At 37.0% G+C, this 21013-nt stretch overlaps 1 protein-coding gene and 1 long non-coding RNA gene across 2 annotated transcripts in view; both read left to right on the forward strand.

Annotated features, from left to right (window-relative positions):
* camk1b (calcium/calmodulin-dependent protein kinase Ib) overlaps positions 1 to 21013 on the forward strand; it is a 67937-nt gene that overhangs the window by 20225 nt on the left and 26699 nt on the right. The gene's annotated exons all lie outside the window — the stretch shown is intronic.
* On the forward strand, positions 8826 to 17145 carry LOC306990739. Its single transcript, XR_013795925.1, has 3 exons — positions 8826 to 9463; positions 12446 to 13236; positions 15037 to 17145. It is a non-coding gene; the product is annotated as an uncharacterized lncRNA (long non-coding RNA).

Consider the following 21013-nt stretch of genomic DNA (forward strand, 5'->3'; position numbering starts at 1 on the left):
AAATGTAATTTATTCCTGAATTTTCAGCATCATTACTCCAGTCTTCAGTCACATGATCCTTCAGAAATCATTCTAATATGATGATTTGCTGCTCAATTATTATTTGTAGGCCTACTGAATGGTTCTTATTATTATCAATGGTTCTTCTATTATATGTTGACAAGAGTTTTTGTTGCTTAATATATTTGCGGAAATCATGATACGTTTTTTTTTCAGGATTCTTTGATGAATAATAATAAAAAATATTTTTGAAAGGATTTATTTAAAATAGAAATGTTTTATAAGATTATGCACTTTTGATCAATTTAATGTGTCTTTGCTGAATAAATGTATTAATTTATTTTCTTTTTACAAAATTTGATGGTAGTGTATCATGGTTTCCACAAAAAAAAAAAAAAAAACTAAGCAGCACAACTGCTTTCAAAATTGGTAATGATAAGAATTGTTTTTTGAGCGGCAAATTATCCAATTAGAATGAAAAGTCACTATTTTACATTTGTATCTTTGTACATTGTATCTTTTACATTTGGCTTTCTTTTCTTTTGCATGATTTGTTCCTGGTTTGAAAACCTGAAAAACCTACACCTAAAGATTTTAAAACAATGTTCCAAAAATAGAAGGTATAAATAGGGAGTAAAACTGTGACTGAAGCAGTTTTCCATTAACTAAGAGAGAGCCGCTGGCCGGTAGCCAGAGCTATTTTTGGGCAATAGAGTAGGGTTGGCAGTTTTTGTACCACTATTCAAAATATTTATTTACACAGCATTTTTATGTGAAAGGATGCTGTGCAGGACATATTTATATAACAGCCTAAAATAGAAAAGGTGGTGGGAGCAAATGCTTTGGGTGCTTACTATAGGATATTCGGATTCTAGCTATATGGCTTTTGACAATAAAACGTATTTAAATTAATACTACTCTTCAATAGTTTGGGGTCTGTACGGTTTTTGAATGTTAAGTCTCTTTTACTCACCAAGGCTGCATTTATTTGATAAAAATATAGTACTGTTGTGAAATATTAAAATGATAAAAATAAAGCTATTATAAAAATAGCTCTTTTCTATGTAACTTAAATGTTATTTATTCCTAAACTGAATTTTCAGCATCATTACTCCAGTCTTCTGTGTCACATGATCCTTCAGAAAATCAATAAGAAAGATTTGTTATTATCACAGTTGGAAACAACTTGATATTTTGTGGAAACCATGATATGATTATACATATACATACATGATATATATATATATATATTAGACTTAGCATCTATATTAACCCTTATTTTTACTAGGTTAGCCTAATGTTTTTGACTTTGTTTGTGTTTTTTTCTTTTTGTTCATTTCATTCTGCTCCACAACAGATCACATGCCCAACCCTATTAGTGGCACTGCGCGAACTATGACACTTCCCAGCGTGCTTTGCGGGGGCTGGCGGTTTGTGGGCGGTTTAAAAGCACTGGAATAATCTAAAATCAATTGGGAGTATGGATCGCCCCTGTGCCCGCTTCTGCGGTTGCCGCTGACCCCGTGCTCTCTCATACTCTCATTTCAGTGATTGATAGACAGAAAGAGCACAGGACGGTCAGCAGTTTGACTAATTTCTGTCAGGTCAGCATAGTTGTGCGAGATCTGCTTAGCTTTATGCGCCTCTGGACAAGCAAGACTGCATTTGGGGGTTCTCAGGAAGACATATGGCCCTGTTTCCAATAACACGACTCGCACTCGTTCTCCCAGCCCGAAAGAGTCACACCGGGGCACAGCAGGAGGTGGCCTGTTTATCACCAGGTCTACAGCACACAGTGAAGTGTGCTCAGATGTCTTACAAACGTGCATGGAGGTCCATTCAGCTGCTGTCCAGTGTCAGAAGTCCATTAAACCCTTGTGAAAACTGATCATTCAATGAAAGAGTCGTATAAATATTCAATTTAAAATGTACCACATCAATGTTGATGGTTAAAACATTACTTTAGAAAATATTATAATTAAAAAAATAAATAATTGTATGCTTTCTTTGAAAGTTAAACCCATTTCCTTATGATTATTAGTAGGCCTACCATCTGTATTGTATTGTATTGTCAAATGCAATGTGTAATGTTGTCAGTCCGATGATGAAGACGAAAGGCAGAGAAGATCAAATATAAGTCCTTTTATTTAAATTCAAAGTAGACTCCGATTATCCAAAGTACCAACAATACCGGACAACTGAAGTGAGCACACTGAGGAACTTATGCCATGTCCACACTAATGCGCTTTCGTTTGAAAACGCAAGTTTTTCTCTCCGTTTTGGCCTTCCGTCCACACTGAGACGGCGTTTTTATTCATGAAAACGAAGCTTTTTTGAAAACGCACTCCAAAGTGGATACATTTGTTTTCACGTTGTAGTGTGGACTGTGAAACCGGTGGTATTTAAAAACGATGACGTAAATTTAGTCATGTGACGCGTATTGTAAAATAGATATTCATGTTTATACCAGTATTGTGCCTGTTTATGTGCTATTCACTTTCACACACTGTTGCTAAAAATATTCTACATGGCACACTCTTCATATCACAGTCCGGCAAAGATGACAGAATTTACTCACATTTGCTGTCCTGCGGCAAAATACGAGAGCAGTTGCGTTTTAGACCAAACATACGGTGACCGCGTGCGACCTGGACCGCATCAGTGGATGGTGAGATATTTTACTAAATAAAATTATCCTGTCAGAAGAATTGCGCGATAACTTCATTATTTATTTTTACATCTGAATCATATCAGTGATCTTTTGTGGGGTTTTATAGGGTGCTAGGGTGCGTCTAGATTTCTAGGCTAGGGGTTTTACGCATGCACAGTAAAGGTGAATTTAGCGTTTTCAGGCGTTTTTTAAAAGTTTCTCATTTCACACTGAAACGTCTGAAAACACCTGAAAACGCTATTGTGGACGGAGAGCGCCTATAACCGAAAACGCCTTTTTCAAATGTCTCCGGAACAATATAGACGTAGCCTTAAATACACAGTGATAATGAGACAATGACAAACAGCTGTGATAATTAATGAGTGTCCATGGAAACCGATGAAGGCGGGAAACTGAACAAAGGAAACAGGCAACAGATGAATACTAACTAAAAGTCCATGAAAATGAAACAGACCAAACATAATTGTGATACAATGTCCCACTCCCAAGTCAGTGTTATTTTAGTATTACTTGAATACTATAGGGGTGGGTGATATACCGGTAGACATGATTAACTTGGAGAAATTTGTCAGCCGGTTAAACGATTAAATACACATGCCTGTGTGTCAAAGTGACCATGTATTTGCAAGTAAACAGTCATTTATGTCTTAAGTGCACGTAAACAGTAAACAGAAAGAAAACGCACGAGTATATTGGATCCGTGTATTCGGTCTTAAAGTGACAGCAGCCTAATATACCCGCTGTCGTTATTGATGTCAATCAAACAACAGCATCAAAAAAAGAGAAAATCTCTCACTAATCTTGACTGAATAACTTTTGCAACTTTGCTCTTTTGTTTAAGTTTTAGCAATTTTTTTATGTGCTTACTTTCTTTAGTTTTAGTTTTTATATAATTTTCACATTTTTTTTATTTTAAGAACAATTTTAGTTCTTCTACCTATTTCATTTCAGTTAATCGACCTTGGCAACATTTACAATTTTCATTCAAGTTTTTACAATATATATATATATATTTTTAAGTTTCCGTTTAAGTTACCAATAACAATGCTGATCTATATAATATAGGCCTACAACAATTTCTGTGATTAATGTTATCAGAATCAATGTCTACTTTTGAATAGCCTCAGAAACATAAAATTCAAAGATCACTCAATAAGCCACAATGTACTTAGTTAGGGGATTGTTCATGTTCCTTACACTAAGTGGGAGCAATAGTAATAATGCTTGTTTTCGCTACGGTTTGCTATACTGTAACATTATCCTGTTTAACGGCAGAATGTTTCGGTTCTGGGATACCCAGTTATGAGGCACCGTTTCCTCCAGGTATACTTGATTTGATTATGAAGAACCCATAATCCCTCAGAATAGGCACTGAGCTGAACCAAATCACTGCTGAGTTGCCATAGCGATTTAATGGTTTCCCTTTCATTGATGTGAAGCACACTAGGGCATGTTGAATTTCCATTAGCTGCTTATTAGCAGATGCAGTTACAGGCTGTTGTGAGTGTTGGTTTAACCCACGACGAGATGAGCATGACGTGTCATCCAGAGTGTTGTCAGAGCAGTTTAGGTGGCAGCGCAAATATTTAAAGTGAAAGCCACATGCTTGGTATTAACGGTAATTTGACATTGACGTGTGATGTTTGTTTTTCTCTGTAAAGAGAGAAAAATGAAAATTAGCCCATGATTTACTCACCCTCAAGCCTTCCTAGGTGTATGTGACATTCTTCTTTCAGACGAATACAATCGGAGTTATATAAAAAAAAATGTCCTGGCTCTTCCAAGCTTTATAATGGCAGGGAATGGCCGTTTCTGTTTTGAAGTCCACAAAAGTGCATTTATGCATCTTTAAAATACTCCACACGGCTCGGGGGGGTTAATAAAGGCCTTCTAAAGCGAAGTGATGCAATTGTGTACGAAAAAATATACATATTTAAAGTAAAAAAACTAGCTTCCTGCCAAACAAACATACAGATTCCACTTAAAGGGTTAGTTCACTTTCAAAAAAATGTTTGCTGATAATTTACTCACCCTGATGTCTTCTAAGATATGTCCATGTCTTTCTTTCTTCAGTCGAAAATAAATTAAGGTTTTTGAGGAAAACATTTTTCTACACATGTACTTCAATGGCAACCATCTATCCCAATGTTCAAAAGTAGGTTCAAATGTCCGTCTCAATGCAGCTTCAAAGTCTTGACACGATCCCAGTCGAGAAATAAGGGTCTTATCTAGTGAAACGATCGGTCATTTTCAAAAAAATAAATCAAAACACTATATATATATATATACGTTTTAACCACAAATGCCTGTCATGTACTGTATTACGTCATCACAGTCACGAAAAAAAAATAAATAAAAAATTTCAACAAAGATGTCGTACGATTTTAAAGTTGGAGGAGAAAATGAGATGGAGTTTTCCGTCCTTCCCTACTTTTTTGAACCGGAGTATTCAGACAAATAACTTGCATAGATGGCGTGACGCGGGACCTTTCCAACGTGTTGACGCAACATCTCAGAGATGGTACACGACGGGCATTTGTGGTTAAAAAGTATATCATTGATTTTTTTTGTGTGTGAATATAACCAATCGTTTCGCTGGATAAGACCCTTATTTCTCGACTGGGATCGTGTCGAGCATTCGAAGCTGCATTGAGATGGACATTTGAACATTGGAATATTTGGTTGCCATTGAAGTCCATTAAATGGAGAAAAATCCCGGATTGTTTTCCTCAAAAACCTTAATTTCTTTTTGACTGAAGAAATAAAGACATGGACATCTTGGATGACACGGGGCTGAGTAAATTATCAGGATTTGTTTTTGAAAGTAAACTAATCCTTTAAGTCTATGTGCAACTTAAGCGAGTAATGCGACGTACTGCTGATATTTACGCTACGCCATGCGCACTACGCTACTTCTGACATCACAAGATACGCTTTATAAGCAAGTAAACTGCGTATGGCCGGAAGCTAGAATTGTACTTTGTAACGTGTTAAATATTCATATTTTTCTTATACGAATGCATCGCTTCGCTTCAGAAGGCCTTTATTAACCCCCAGAGGTGTGGAGTTCGTTTATGATGGATAGATGCACTTTTATGGACTTGGAAACGGATGTTGGATGACTTGAGGGTGAGTAAATCATGGGCTAATTTTCATTTTGGGGCTTTAAGTCTTCGATTGTGTCGCATGAACACTTTGTTATTTACCTTTTTTCAAAACTGTCTGGGTTTTAATTGTTTGTTATGTGCTAGTGGAGGTGTGAGCGGTTGTGCGTGTGTGTGTGTGTGTGTGTGTGTGTGTGTGCGCGTGTGCGTGTGTGTGTGTGTGTGTGTGTGTGTGTGTGTGTGTGTGTGTGTGTGTGTGTGTGGGAGAGCAGGTGTTTCTACCAGGCTGGTAAACACCATGAGGTGTCCCTGTGCATTTATTATTCAATCACCAATCCTTTTGCGCATGCACACACACACACACACACACACACACACGTTTGCACGCATACACCCACAAACACAATCGAGGTGTGTCTTCTGCCGCGATTATGCCTGGAATGAAAGGTTAATCTCCTGATTGCTGTCGCTTGTGTGTGTGTGTGTGTGTGTGTGTGTGTGCCCGGATTACTTATCTACTTCATCAATCATTGCATCATCAGCCCCTCCCCCACTTCCTCTATCAGGTGTGCCCATCTCACACAAGCTGATGAATTCATGAAGGTGAGGAGCTGTTGATGAAGTCAGACTTTCACAGGAAAGATGTTTCTACTCTTGTTTTTCTCACTGCAAGACAAGTGATGGTTTGCAGAGACTATAGTGCGTTCTTCATATCAGCCATGCAGATCCCACCCACAACTCTTGTTTTTAGACCCCTATTTTAAGAACTGTGAAAAAACAAAAACACTTATTTTTTTAAACCCACTCTTAGAACACATGCGCAACGTGCCGAAAAAGACGCAAAATGCACACACAGTGTTCAAACATGTCAATCTATCGCATGTTTACATGGGAAAACAATAGAAAAGCACTGTAATGCAATGCAAAAACGCATTGGCTTGAAGGGCAGCTGCCTGGCTGCCTTAAAATTTTTAGTTCATTGAAATAATTTTTTTAGTTAATGCTATGAAGGAGATTGGTTTAGCTCAAAATATTATGTTTTCTGAACCACATTGTATCTAAGTTGAATTGACAAAAGATAAAAAGTTGTGATAACAAATCATGAAAATAATTGTTTACAGTGAAAGGTAGCTCGCTAGTTTTTGGAACAGAATAAATGTGCCTGTTTGTACGTATAGGTCATTACGACTTTATTTTGAATAGTAAAGTTACTTTTTTTTGATTGACTGTTGTAAATAAAACAAATGTGGTTTACAAAAATCTGAAAATTTTAAAAATTCTGAATATTTTTTAGATTAGTAATGAGGGTTTTGAAAGCCAAAACCTTTGCAAGGTATCACTACTCACATCATGTTATAATAAAACGAAATTTTGAGGCAAAAAATATCCAATATCAAATAGGTAATGTTATCTCAAATAATGACATTGGGACGATCACTTCATTAAAGGCCATGTGGAAGTGAACCTCTGTGAAGGGCCCCTATACAAATAGTGTTCTCTTTCCACGGTGTATAAATAACATTTGGAATTGGCTGTTAGTGTGTCACATCTCTCTATCTAGTCTTGTAGTCTAGTCATCACAGATTTTGTCTGTTCATGCTGAGTGGTATTGTCTGCAGGCTATCCTCCGGGCTCGGCCGACGGCCAGGTGTGTGAGGTCGCAACTCCTGTTTTGGAAACAGAAATATCCCAGGAGATCAATCAGTGCTGCTGTGTGTGCATGTTTGTGTGCGACCCTGATCGACCACATTATAAGTGCTCTTCTCTGAATCACACGCCGAGTGGAACTGTTCCCATCATCTGTGTGCCAGAAACGTATAGCGACAGTATCACAATCACTTAAGGGAATGAGATAGACGTCTATAGCATTTCATTACATCGGTCTTCTGGATTTTCTAACCACTTTTAGTTTCATGTTTTCGAAGAGTCTTTGACGGTTGTCTGCTTAGAAGTTCCCATAGCACCTCTATGCTAACTTAATATATGTGTGTGTGTGTGTGTGTGTGTGTGTGTGTGTGTGTGTGTGTGTGTGTGTGTGTGTGTGTGTGTGTGTGTGTGTGTGTGTGTGTGTGTGTGTGTGTGTGTGTGTGTGTGTGTGTGTGTGTGTGTACACACTGAATACACACACACACATATATATATATATATATATATATATATATATATGTATATATTTATAACTATAATAATATAAAGCTGAATGAGATGAAGACAAAAACCTGAAAAAAAAACTTAGTAATGTTGCCTTTGCAAATAACTGAAATCAAATGGGTACTAAAATTAATAAAACTGAAATTAAATAAATTAAGGCTAAATAGAAATATTTTTATAAATAAAACTAATAAAAATGACAAACGCGCATAACAAAATGACTAAAACATAAACTGAAAATATAAACATTAAAGGTAATTAAAATAAAATTATTAAATAAAAACATATAAAGAAAATGTACCATTTAATGAAAAATATAAATATTTTTTTAGTAAATATAAAAGTTTAAACAGTTTAAAATGGTACATTCTGTTTGGTGTGGACAGTGAAACAAGGCCATTTGTTAAAGAAAATCTAATATTTAATTTCTAATTTCTAGTAAATATAAAAATACAGTGTTTGGTATTGTAATCGGACATTTAAAAATATCAGTTGACCTCTAGTTCATCAGTTAACATGGTTATGAATCAATGCATTGTACAAGCAAACAAGTTTATGCAGGAAGTCCCTACTTGTACTGTACTGTAAACAATTTGTTCACCCAAAAATGCGGTAAAGAACCAGTTCACCAATATGGCATGTTTTGGATCAGCCTGCCTAGTCCAAATCCAGATTATGATGTTAAAATGTATAATACACAATGCTGTTCTCAGATCAGCTGATAAGGCGCTCTGGAGCAGCTATTAAGGGTAGCCTGAGTGAAACCAGGATATTATATTGTATCCGTCCAGAGACACTGGGCCGTCTGACTCGACTCACACAACTCTGGCCTCCAGCACATGAGCTGCACCTGCTTTTTGTTTATTTTAGGAAACGTTACATAATGACGGTTCCGTGTCGAGTCTGTGGGACCTGCACTAAACTGAATTTAGGATGAGCACTGCCTCAGGAAGCAAGATGTGGTCGGTCCCTTGAGAGATGAATTATTAAATTGTTTGTGGAATTTAATTAGATTGAATTAATAGTTTTCTAAAAAATGTCACGCCCACGTGTAATTTGTTTGCCTCAGTGCTCTGATTTCAGTTATACTACGGGGCTGTTGAATGCTTGAATCTGATTGGTTGATGAACGTTCTAAGGTGTGTGATTATTTTCAAGGAAACGCACGGCTTAAGTAGTTCCAGGCAGGACTTGACCGCATTACATGTCCATATCACTTCGCCAAATGATTTTAAAGGTCCTTACAGCCGACAACAGCAAAAGAACCAAAACCCACCACCACACTGACCAAACATATAAATATAGTAAATAATAGGATAAAAATCAAGCGTAGCGTCGGTTCATGTTTGTCAAGCTCGCATCAGCTGACTCTCAGCTGATCCACATCTACCTATAGGAATACGACTCCTATCACTGTATAAGCATCTCAGGAGCGAATTACCCTCCTCCCTCCCCAGCTCCTCCTCTCGCCCAGTCAGGATGGCATTCTGATTCCCATTGAATCAGAATAAATTCTCGAATTATGTTGTACATTAAAGGTGCCATGTGTAAAAATTGAGGTAAAATTATCCAAAAAATGAGCTACACGCATCAAAAGAATGAGAAGAAATAAGGGCAATGATGTCATTAAAAAAATGTCAAGTTATAGTGCTGCAGAGATATCAACCTTAATTAGCATTAGCATTTCTAGCCACGGCCCGACAGGTGTTGTAATACCAGTTTCGGCCATGGGAGGCGGTATGCGGGCCACATAACCACCAGCCAACCTGCAATACACGACACGAATAACTCGCACGGCTTGTGGGCGTACTTGAACCTGATGTCTATCGTGTGGAAAGTACAGAGCCCACTACTTCATTTCAATTCAGGGAAGAGAGCGGAAGGATGGCTGAAGCCTTTGGCAAGAGACCCCTACAACCACCGCGCTCTGAAGCACAAATCAGATCAGATAAGAAAAGGACCGCTCGTCACGGTCCGGGCTCGAAAGCGCGGGGGACGGCGGGCGAACTGCAGCGCATAGCCCTGTTTTACAACGTTCAGCACCCATTCTGACACGCCCGGGATCGCTCCCCATGCTTTCGCACGCATAGCTAGGGGCAGAATGGTCTCCGTGTTCTGACCGCCGCGCCGCACTGCGCGGGTTCGAGAAACTGAAACGGAGGTATCAACACGGCGCGCGCGCCCTCGTTGTCTGAAGAGTGCTGCTCGCTGACGACAGCAGCCGCTGTTTCACATTCAATGACTCGGTCGCTAAGGACGGAGAACAATTTGTGGCGCGAACAGGTCATTTGTAGCCTACTGTATCTTTCAACAGTGTTCGTGTTTTTTTTACTATAGTAGAGATGATCGGTTCACGTGCGCTGTCTGATGTTTACTGCATCACTCGACATGGAGAGGTTGGGTAAAGTAATAATTACAAGAGCTTCACGGTTATCAGATACAAGCATTTAACGGCCCTGTAGTATATATATATATATAAATAGTTATTTGTGTTTGCGCACGTGATATCAGGAAGCAATGTAACGTTACCTGTAATACACACATGATGGCAATGCGCAAATCGTGTGTGTGTGTGCAATGGCGCCACCAGGGGGTGGCCAGGGGTGGCCGTGGCCACCCCTGGCCGACTCCTGGCCACCCCACTGGCCAGTATAAATTTTAGTAGCATCAGTTATGCATTTCATCCCTAATGCACAGCCAGGCAGGCAAGCTGACTTTCGATCGCACACAGTAGCCCGCCCCTCCCCCGCCCCTCCGTACATGCCGCTGTTGCGCGCTCAGACAGCAACAGCTCAGCGCGTGCCCGTCGGTCAACAATTTTAAAAGAAGTTAAGAAAGAAGACGAAGACTACCGGTAAGTAAATAAGTAAAAAATATTCTTTAGTAAAAGAAGACGGGGAATTATGTGTCGTGACGTGCTTTTTAAGTGCCAAATGGTTACAGTATACTGTTACAACAGCTTTTTGATGCGTCTTTGACATGTTTTGGCAAGAGTTACCTAGCTAACGTCGTTATCTGGTGCATGTATATGTGTAACAGAGTTTAAATAATGCTGTTAAATTCATGCATTAATTGGGAAAACTCGACATTGGCTGTTGCATCACTAGCATTTGTGTGCGTGATATTGCGGGCGGAGCTACGTCACCACCAGCAGAGTCTCACATCTCTCGCTGCTGGTGAGTCGCATCAGTAAGAGCTGCGTCATAAAAACAGAGTTTAGATTGTTTTCAAGTGCAAGGTTGGACTTTATAAACTACACACAAGTTTACTTCATGTGTCTGTTAGTTCCTAGTTTTGTCAGTCGAGTCATATGTGTTATTTGCAATGATGAAATGGAGTGTGTGTATTATTATTAACCTGCTTGTGAACTCTGTTTATTTCATTTAAGAAATTCATGCAACGTGATGCACTCACTGTCCGTTAAATATAACACAATAAACCAAAGTATATCAGTGGGAGTTTCCTTAAGTCTTTCTGGTAGTTTTCTTCAGGCCAGTTTACCCATACGGAAATGTAATATATGTACATAGCCTAGGTATATGAAATATACATATATGAAATATATCCACATATATAAAATATATATGCCCTGCCCATATATAAAACCTATTAGAAAATGGAACAATTGACATATAAAACCAGCCCATATATTTGATGTATGTATAATAGTGTTTTTTTTACATACATGTCACATATATAATTATCAGTTTTCAAATAGAATTTGTGTAGTATTTGTTTTGTTTTTATGAGCTGGTCAAGAAGAGGTAAAATAATCATAAATAATACATTTTATTTATAAAAGATTCGAAAATGAGATAGAAATTGAAATGAAATGTGGATAATGAGATAGAAATTGAAATGAAATGTGGATATGTAGACTTGATCTGTAGACTTGAAATAAATAGTAAATAGTTTGGCATATATAAATTAAACATATCGGTGACATATATGGTCAAAACATACATTATTATATAAATAATAATCATATACATCATATTAATATATGTCAATATACTCATTTAATATGTCAAATTTATATATGTTAAAAACCTATATCAACATATATGTAGAGATATGTATATATGTGATAGCAATATATTGTCTTATATTTAACATATATGACGGCGTCACTAGCGATATAGGGATATGTCATATATTACATTTCTGAATGGGTTACTACAACAGTAGAATAAAATTCTGAAATTATGGTTTATAGTTTTGGTGTGCCACCCCAAGATTTTAAGTGGCCCCATCTGGCCACCCCTATGAAAAATTTCTGGAGGCGCCACTGTGTGTGTGTGTCACAAATCATTATTGTTTCTTCAACTTATTAAAATATCTTACTTTACTGCAACTATCTGTTTCTGCTTCTTTATCATATTTATAGTGTGTGATTTATAAAATACCATATCCTACATCACATATTTTGATATGTGAGGTATACTGCCCCCATCTGGTATGGAATGTGAAATATGACTTGATTTTTTTTGCCAGACAATGACACATGGCACCTTTAAAAGTAATTGATATCTGCAATACATTCATGTTGGTTCTGTTCTGTTACCCTAAGGGGGGTTATTGCTGCTCTTATCCATGCTAGGCTGCATGGATGCGGAGGGAGTTCTAGCCCAGAACAGAACCATACCGCCAATCCAAACTATATGCTAACTTTCAGTCGTATTTTATGATAGTGATCCTGACATTTATGATGTTTATTTTGCCACAAAATGTATTTTTATTATGTATTTATTATTTATTATGGAAAAGCACATAATCTCTTTCTCCAGCTGTCTCTTCCACTAAATCGCACACAAATACGGTGCAGAAACACACTCGCACAGAAACGGGTTGTCAAAGCGATTTTATCAGTAAAAGAGTTTAACAACTTAAAAGCTACAAGATATTTCTCACTAGCGATGTAAAAACTGCTGTGTTCTTGGAGCAAATAAACATTCGCTATTGAATTATTGAAAAATAATGAACATCTGAGGTGTATCATACCAGCCTGTCATCAATTGTTCCTTACATGACTTAGAATTAGTTCACCCAAAAATGAACTCGTGTGAATAAATCTTTAATAGGTTTTTTTTTTTTATCCATACAATTAAAACAAAAAAGGAAGCTTTAGGGCCAGATTTACTAAACAGGGCTAATTAGCATGAAAGTGCAATTCCAGAAAAGCAAACGAGTGGAGTTCTGCGCGTGATCTACTGACGACATGCAAATTAAAGAACACCGATGCAGCCGGATCATTTACATAATGACCAACACAATCTACCAAGAGCAGCGCACATAAGTGTCTGGTTTAAAGGTGCCCTAGAATGTGAAATTGAATTTAACTTGCCATAGTTAAATAACAATAGTTTAGTACATGGACATGACATACAGTGAGTTTCAAACACCATTGTTTTCTCCTTCTTGTTTAAATCTCGTTTTTGAAAAACACCTCTGAAAAACGGGCGAATCTCCACATAACACCTACTGTGACGTAACCGATGGGATCATTAATATGTACGCCTCCAAAATTTGCATAAGCCAAGCCCTTTCAGAGATACGGTGCTACACAGAACTGCGCTGCGCAGGTGAAGCACACACGCACACAGACACACACGCACACAGACACACACACACGCACGCACGAACGAACGAACGCACATACACACACACACGCACACACGTGACTGTTAAGTTCGTACTGAAAATAATGAATAAACTTACCACTCCGAAACGTCCATTTGCATTCTACAAACAACCGCTTGTTCCTCAAACTCTGCATCGTCGTCTGAAACCGGCTCAAACATATACGGTTGTACACCGAGGCCGTTTCTCAATACCAAGTACGCAAACTTCGGACTTGCGTCCTTGGTAGTTCAGACTTGCCAAGTTCGACTTAGGAGAACGAACTCCCGAGGACGAGAGGACGCAAGTCCGGTTATTCTGCAAATGGGACAGCGGCGTTCTTGATCGCGTCACTCAGCACGCTCTGGCTACTCCGGTTATCTCTTTATGTATATTTTAGGCAACAAAAACGAAATATGGTATAAAACAACACTCTGCCTCTTTTCATTTAAAAAAAAAAATTCTTAAACACATTAAATGGCCACACAAATGTGGTTCAGGCAACGTGTACATTGATTATCTTCACTGCATATATTTATAACAACACGAAATATAAAATGCAACCCTGCTTCTTTTTGTTTTCATTTTAAAAATATGAAACATTATTGAACATTAAAACTGACATTTAATAAACAGAGACGGGGTTGTGTCATTTTATTTTATTATACATGTACAGTGAAGAGAATGTATAGCCTAATAAAATGAATATAAAAAATATTATATATATTTTAAAATATATAACTGTCAGCCTAAAATAAAATTACACAATTGACTCTTTTTTGTTAAATGTCAGTTTTAATGATCTGATATCCAGTATAAAAGTATAAGTAAATAAAAATAAATAAAGCAAACAATTTAGTCAAACATAAGTCAGCTTAAAATAGCCTATAGCTCAAGTTAAATAGCCTAAATGTATACAATTATGAAACTTCACTTTGCCCTCAGCCAAAACGAGTTGCCATGGAACAAATTATAGATTAATGAGACCAAAGATCGCCCGTTAGATATACACAAGACAAATATTATCTCATGTTTAACCACTAGACTAGAGACACCAGAGCCAGCGGCAAACATCAGAAGCACTAGCCGAGGAAAAGTTGTTCCAGTCGGGGTTATTGAGCGCTGAACGCCCGGTGATCGCCTGGATCTCACAACTCCGAAAACGTCAGATATATTTTTCAAATAGGCGCTATCTTTATAAATAAACCACAGATTTGACCTTTAAACAACTACATTCTCGACTGAAACACTCTTAGAATTACATTTCGTGACACGATAACAGTAGTATTTTGATATTACGCGGGTTTTCTCCTCTCCTCCAAATAAGGTAAAAACAGACCATTTCATTCTAGGGCCAATTTATAGGGTTGGAAATTGACCTGTAAAACCTTTTCTGGACATTTTAAATGGCTTTTTAAGCCACAAACCCTCTATGTAGATATCAGGGACAAAATTAAAATATTATTTCAACACATTCTAGGGCACCTTTAAGACTTTTTTTGGGTGGTAAATAATGGCGCAAACACCAGTAAATTGACTAGCGCAAACCTTAGTAAATCACATTACATGATTCATTTCAATATTCTCCTGCCATAAATTTTGTGTCTAAAAGGGAAACTCCTACAAATGCATATGCAATCTTGACAGTAGTTTTTTAATGGCAAAAGAGTTTTTGCGCTGGCGCAAGCTGTAAGGCCCTGATATACTTCAAGTGAAATCAAAGAACAAAGTTGTATGATGTCATTTTGAAAAAAAATCGGGCCAAGACAAAGTTCATTTGGAGCTTTCCGACGCGAACTTGAGAAACACCTTCAAACTACCATTGGTCCATGGGGATTTCGTAATAGGTAGATGTGCTCTGTGGCTCCGCCTCCTTTGACATGAAAATCTTCTCCGTTTCCTTTCTTCTGTTCAGTCCATCGAGGTCAGGCACGAGCAAAAACATCAACACACTGAAAAGCTGCCTTAGAGTAAAAAATGTTACTTAGTTATAATTCTAAATGAAAGTGACACTGACAGTTTTTTCATGTTTAATACTGTAAAACTGCTTGCTTTAAAGCAATTTGTTGTATAAAGTGATATATAAATAAACATGATGTGACTTCACTGGAGTGCATCATTGCAGAACTGGTGCAAACATCCACGTCACTGTGATGCTTTCTTAACTGCTGTTTTCTCACACTGTCATTTTTGTTGTTTATTTTGTTATTGAGAGGAAATCACATATATTTGCATATTTATCTGAACAGGGTACACCACTGCTCAGGTCTTTCTTTTTACCCCTAAGTGAAGAACATGAAGGGCCATTACATTTCCAGAAGGACACAAAAGCACCATAAATGTATCATACAATTAGCCATATGATAACTTTGTGATAATCTTTTTCAAAGAATTTATAAAAAAAAATGATCTGAACGATTTGTTTATGAATTGGACTGATACAGTTCTGACTCCATGATCTGGTCGCAGTGGTTATTGAACTATTCCTTTAAGATGTCTTTCCGAGAAGGCTTTCTCTTCTAAAGTGAGATGTGAGAGTCATGTAACACAGACTGGAAGTACTCTCCCCTCTGCATTGCTCCTGACCTCTTGTTTCCTCTCAGGGAAACCACAATTTCTCCAGCGGCCAAACCAAGCAAAAGTGTGTGTTTTAATGGTACATGAGAAAGAAGCAGAGAGGAATAGAAAGTATGTTAATGGGAAAGAGTGCTTAATGGAGGGAAAGAAAAGATAAAGGATAGAGTGTGTGAACGTATTATTGACATTGTCACGATGTCAATGATTGTTCCTAATGGTACTCAGAAACAGTTCAATTCAAGAGTGCACTGTGACAAGCTTGGTGGACAAATGACTAAAATAAACTGGATTATTTTTCCAATAATGAAAAGCGCAGCTGACAGTCAATCACGAAATGGGTTTAGCGTTAATCAAAATGGCATTCTTTTAGGCGTAACGTTATAATTCCAGATCATGTTTTGGAGTCCTCTTTGTATTTCGGGAAGTATAATGAGGAAGCCACAACAGACAGGCCTGTGTTGTAATCTAGTCCACATCCCCTGGTTCCAGCAGATGACCGTCCTCTTGTGTCTCTGACCGGAGAGGAATGTGCTGCTTTGGCCCAGTTCCCCAGCTCTGAACTGTTGCTCTTACTGAAGGCAAGGATCACTAATACTAGTAATCATACTTACAGGCTCTTTTGACTTGGACTAGTAAGCAACCTCCTAGCAACCCTCTAGATCACCTTACAACCACCTAGCAATACCCTAGTAACTGTATAGCAGGCCAGGCAACACACTAAATAATAATTTATAATTCCGATGAGGTGATAATTATTTTCATGTTATGTCTTTAGGGCTGGGCGATATGCCAAAAAATGAGAAATGGCTGATTCACAATTTTTTTAATGTTTAACTAGTCAACTTAAAACCGTAACTACAATATGATTCAAGTAACATTCTCTTTATAACCATCCGTTTAAAAAAGTTCTATTCCAAGTGGACCACACCTGAAGTGATCAACATGTTGTAAATGTATAAAATATGCATGAAATATTAAGGCAAATATTGTACAAACCTATCTTAAACATATCCTATATACTCAGAAAAAAAATAAAAAACGCTAAATATTTCTTAGCCAAAAAGCAATAACAGCAGTAATAGGCTATTATTAACAGCAAATGCTTTGTAAAAAAAAAATAACTGCACCTTTCAGCCTGTCACCATCATGCAAACATGAGATATCAAACATACAGTAGTAGTTCCTTACAGGTTTTTGCGGTCCATTGGGGTTTTACTAGGGATGCACTGATATGAACATTTTGGCCGAGACCGATAACCGATAACCGATAATTCTTTATATTTAAAAGCCGATAACCAATGTATTGGCCGATAAATCTAAATCCAATTTTTTATATACATTTTGCGAGCCTGATTACAAAAGCCAAAATCTCACCATTAAAATCCATGTCCCCAAGCACACAATTATAACCTATATGCCTATATGACAGACTGGCACTGCACATGTTGCACTTAACTGCATTTTCCTTTTTTTAAGTGGTTTCAATCATATTTCAAGCTATTCAAAACCATCATGTTGAACAGTGCGCATCTGAAGTGTCTCAGCTGAAGGAAATATTCAGATTCAAATATTTATCGGCTTTGATATGGCCATATTTTCTTATCGGGCCGATAACAGCAACATTAAAAATGAACATATGTCGGCCGATACCAATATGGTGGCTGATATATCGTGCATGCCTATATTTTACCTATTATTTTTATGTTTGGCTGTCTCGCGTCTTTAGCAGTGTCTCACTCATGAAACGGCATTCTAAAAACGTGGCACTCAAGGTAAAAAAAAGTTAAACTCTCGTCTAATAACTTAACTTTTTTCCCATTCCACTGCCCGCGTCTTATTTTTTTCAAAGCAATAACGCATTTCTCAGTGAACAACCGATGTGTTCATCATGTGGTCGGATCTTTTTCTCTCTGGTTTGGCGCTTGGCGAGTGTTAATTTTAGGCCCTGCCTGCATGTGTTAGTCGTGTGCATTTTCCTTACAGTAGAGCAACTTGTCGAACCACATTGAGTTTAATGAGGTCACATTGCATGACTAAAACAAAGATGTCCGACATATGCACTGTTTGCTGTTTTACGCTTGTCATGCCAATATATGTGTGCCATGTTCAGTTGTGTGTGAGCACTAGTGTGGCATTGCTGTACTCGAGTGCATGGGCTGATGGGATATGTCCTGTGTGTGTCCTCTCAGGGTCAGCGTCAGCGGTTTAGCCCACAGTCTTCCCCTGTCCTCTGGTCCTGTGCCGAGGACACACGTACGTGTGCAGGCTTAACTATGCATCATATCAGTGTTTGTCCTCCATGAGCTCTCTGGGATAAGGTTGCCTGGCCGGATCTGTGCCGCTGAGGAGCAATAATCACATCCTGTTTAATAATGAGTTTGCTCTTAATCTTCATTCCATTCTCAAATATTGAACAGGCTGGGTGGTTTGCTGATGATATCAGAGCTTTTAGGCCTGATCCTCTGTTCATTATGTCTTGTGACTGGATCTCTGTGTGCAGGGGTATAAAGTCAACTAAAACAACCGTTGAATCGACACTCTGTCAATAATTTGTCATACCTTTTGGCTTTCTTTAATGACATTAAGACTATTAATGTTCAGTAATATCATCGGTTTGACTGCACTGAAACTTGAGCTGAATTAAGAGCTGTTTTCTATAGAGCTGTTTTAAAGCTGAATCAGATTTGTTTCATAATTGACTCATGAATAACGACACTGTTGTCTTCTGCCGAGCTTCTTATAGATGAATTGATCTCATTTCATAATTGATGAACTCTACACAGTTATTGAACTTAATTGAATCAACACTGACAACTGAATAATGACACTATTGGGTAACACTTTCAATTTCAAGTGTCCACTTCAGACATTCTACTAACTGTAAGTAACTTTGCAACTACATGTCAACTAGCAGTCATTAAAGTATTAGTGGACTGTCTGCTTAATATCTGCTAACTCTTTATTTTGATGCTCCCAACAGACATTATACGGACTGTAAGTAACTTTACATCTACTGACACTAACACCTAACAGTCTACAACATTCAACTAGTACTCTAATGCTAGTTGACATGTAGTTGCAAAGTTACTTATATGTGAATAAAAACCTGAATAGAAATCTATTCATCATATAAAGTGAGCGTATCCCTTCACGGTTAAAACACTTGATTTATATGGATTAGTTTTGTGACACCTTTATGACCTGTTTATACCTTCTTATGTTTGATTACCTGGACATAAACCTCTCAGGTTTCATTTAAAATGACTGTTTCGAAGATTAACCAAACTCGTACGGATTTGCAGTAACATGAGGATGATTAAATTATGACCAAGTTTTCTTTTTTGGGGGTGAAATATCACTTTAATCTCTTCTAGAGAGCTCGCTGCCTGTGCTGTTATCCTTTCAGAGGAAGTCTGTTAACATCTGCTTCCTGTTTTCCTGCTCTCACTGATCTACTAGTGGATGCTTAATGTGCTGCTATGTGCTGTGGTCATTTGAACCAATGAGATTTCTCTGTGGCCAGGGCCTCGGAAACTCAATATTGTTGCCACATTCACATTTCACAGTTAACAGAGATAAGAACTCAAATGTACAAGGAAGAGCTTTTATTGCTTGCCATTATACCATGTTGTGTGTGGTTAGCTCTTGTTAAGACAAGTCTGTTTGAGAACATGTCAACATTCAACGCATCTGTGACTCGCTCTGTATTTGTCGTTCAAATTTCTAGTGAAATGACAGGAGCGCTGTCCCAGCATGATGATACTCCTGCCAACAATTTTAGGAATTTTGCTTGTGGCTGCCAACTTTTTCTGACCCAGGAACTAATGATATTTTAGTACTATTTATATAACATTATAGTATATATTAATATTTTTAATTAGCTTTTTTACATTATCTTTTCTTTTTTTAGTTTTAACAATTGTGTGTTTTTTTTATATATATTCCTATGTAGCTTTAATTGATTTTTTATTAAAACAATAATAATTAGGTACAATTTACTTATCGTGTTGTGAAAAACACAATTGTGCTGCTATTGAGGTGGGACACGGGTAAGGTTAGGGACAGGTTTGGTGGTATGCTTAGGTTTAAAGGTGGGTTAAAGTTTAATATAAAGATATGAATGTAGCCTACACAATAAAATAATTGTATCAAATGATTAATTTAAATGTTATTACATAGTAGTTAAAGACACTTAATATAAATATAAAATGTTGGCACTTTAACTTATCTATTTCAGTTAGTTGTCAGTGAAACATTTAACATTTTTAAGTTTAATGTTTTTTAACGTTTTTAATGTAATGCAATATGGATATTTAATTAAATGTATATCTCAATTAAAATCTTGGTAACACTTTACAATAAGGTTTATTTATGAAACATTAGTTAATGTATTAACTTACATGATCTAACCATGAGCAATTCATTTGTTACTGTTTTTGTTAATGTTTGTTAACATTAGTTAATACAAATACATGTTCATTGTTTGTTCATGTTAGTTCACAATGCATTAACTAATGTTAACAGGATTTTAAAAAGTATTAGTTGAAAATAACATTAACAAAGATTAATAAATGCTGTATAAGTGCAGTTTATTATTAGTTCATGCTAACTAATGTTATTAACTTGTGAACCTTATTGTAAAGTGTTACCAAAATCTTTAATAGTTTTAAGTTTTCAATATGATGGTATATAATATGGCCAGGAACCCCCAACCAGACTCTCAGCCAACTCAAGCAACCCAATATAAAAAAATAGATTTTCTCAAAAACACAAACTTTATAACAGGTAAATGAATTGCATACTTAGATAATTATTTAACGTTCATTTATGTAGTTAGAAATGCAATGAAATGTATGCTATTTATAGTCTAAATATTTTGTATATCTGTCCCT

This window comes from Phoxinus phoxinus (genome assembly GCF_949152265.1).
Source record: "Phoxinus phoxinus genome assembly, chromosome: 22".
In the NCBI taxonomy this organism is placed as follows: domain Eukaryota; kingdom Metazoa; phylum Chordata; class Actinopteri; order Cypriniformes; family Leuciscidae; genus Phoxinus; species Phoxinus phoxinus.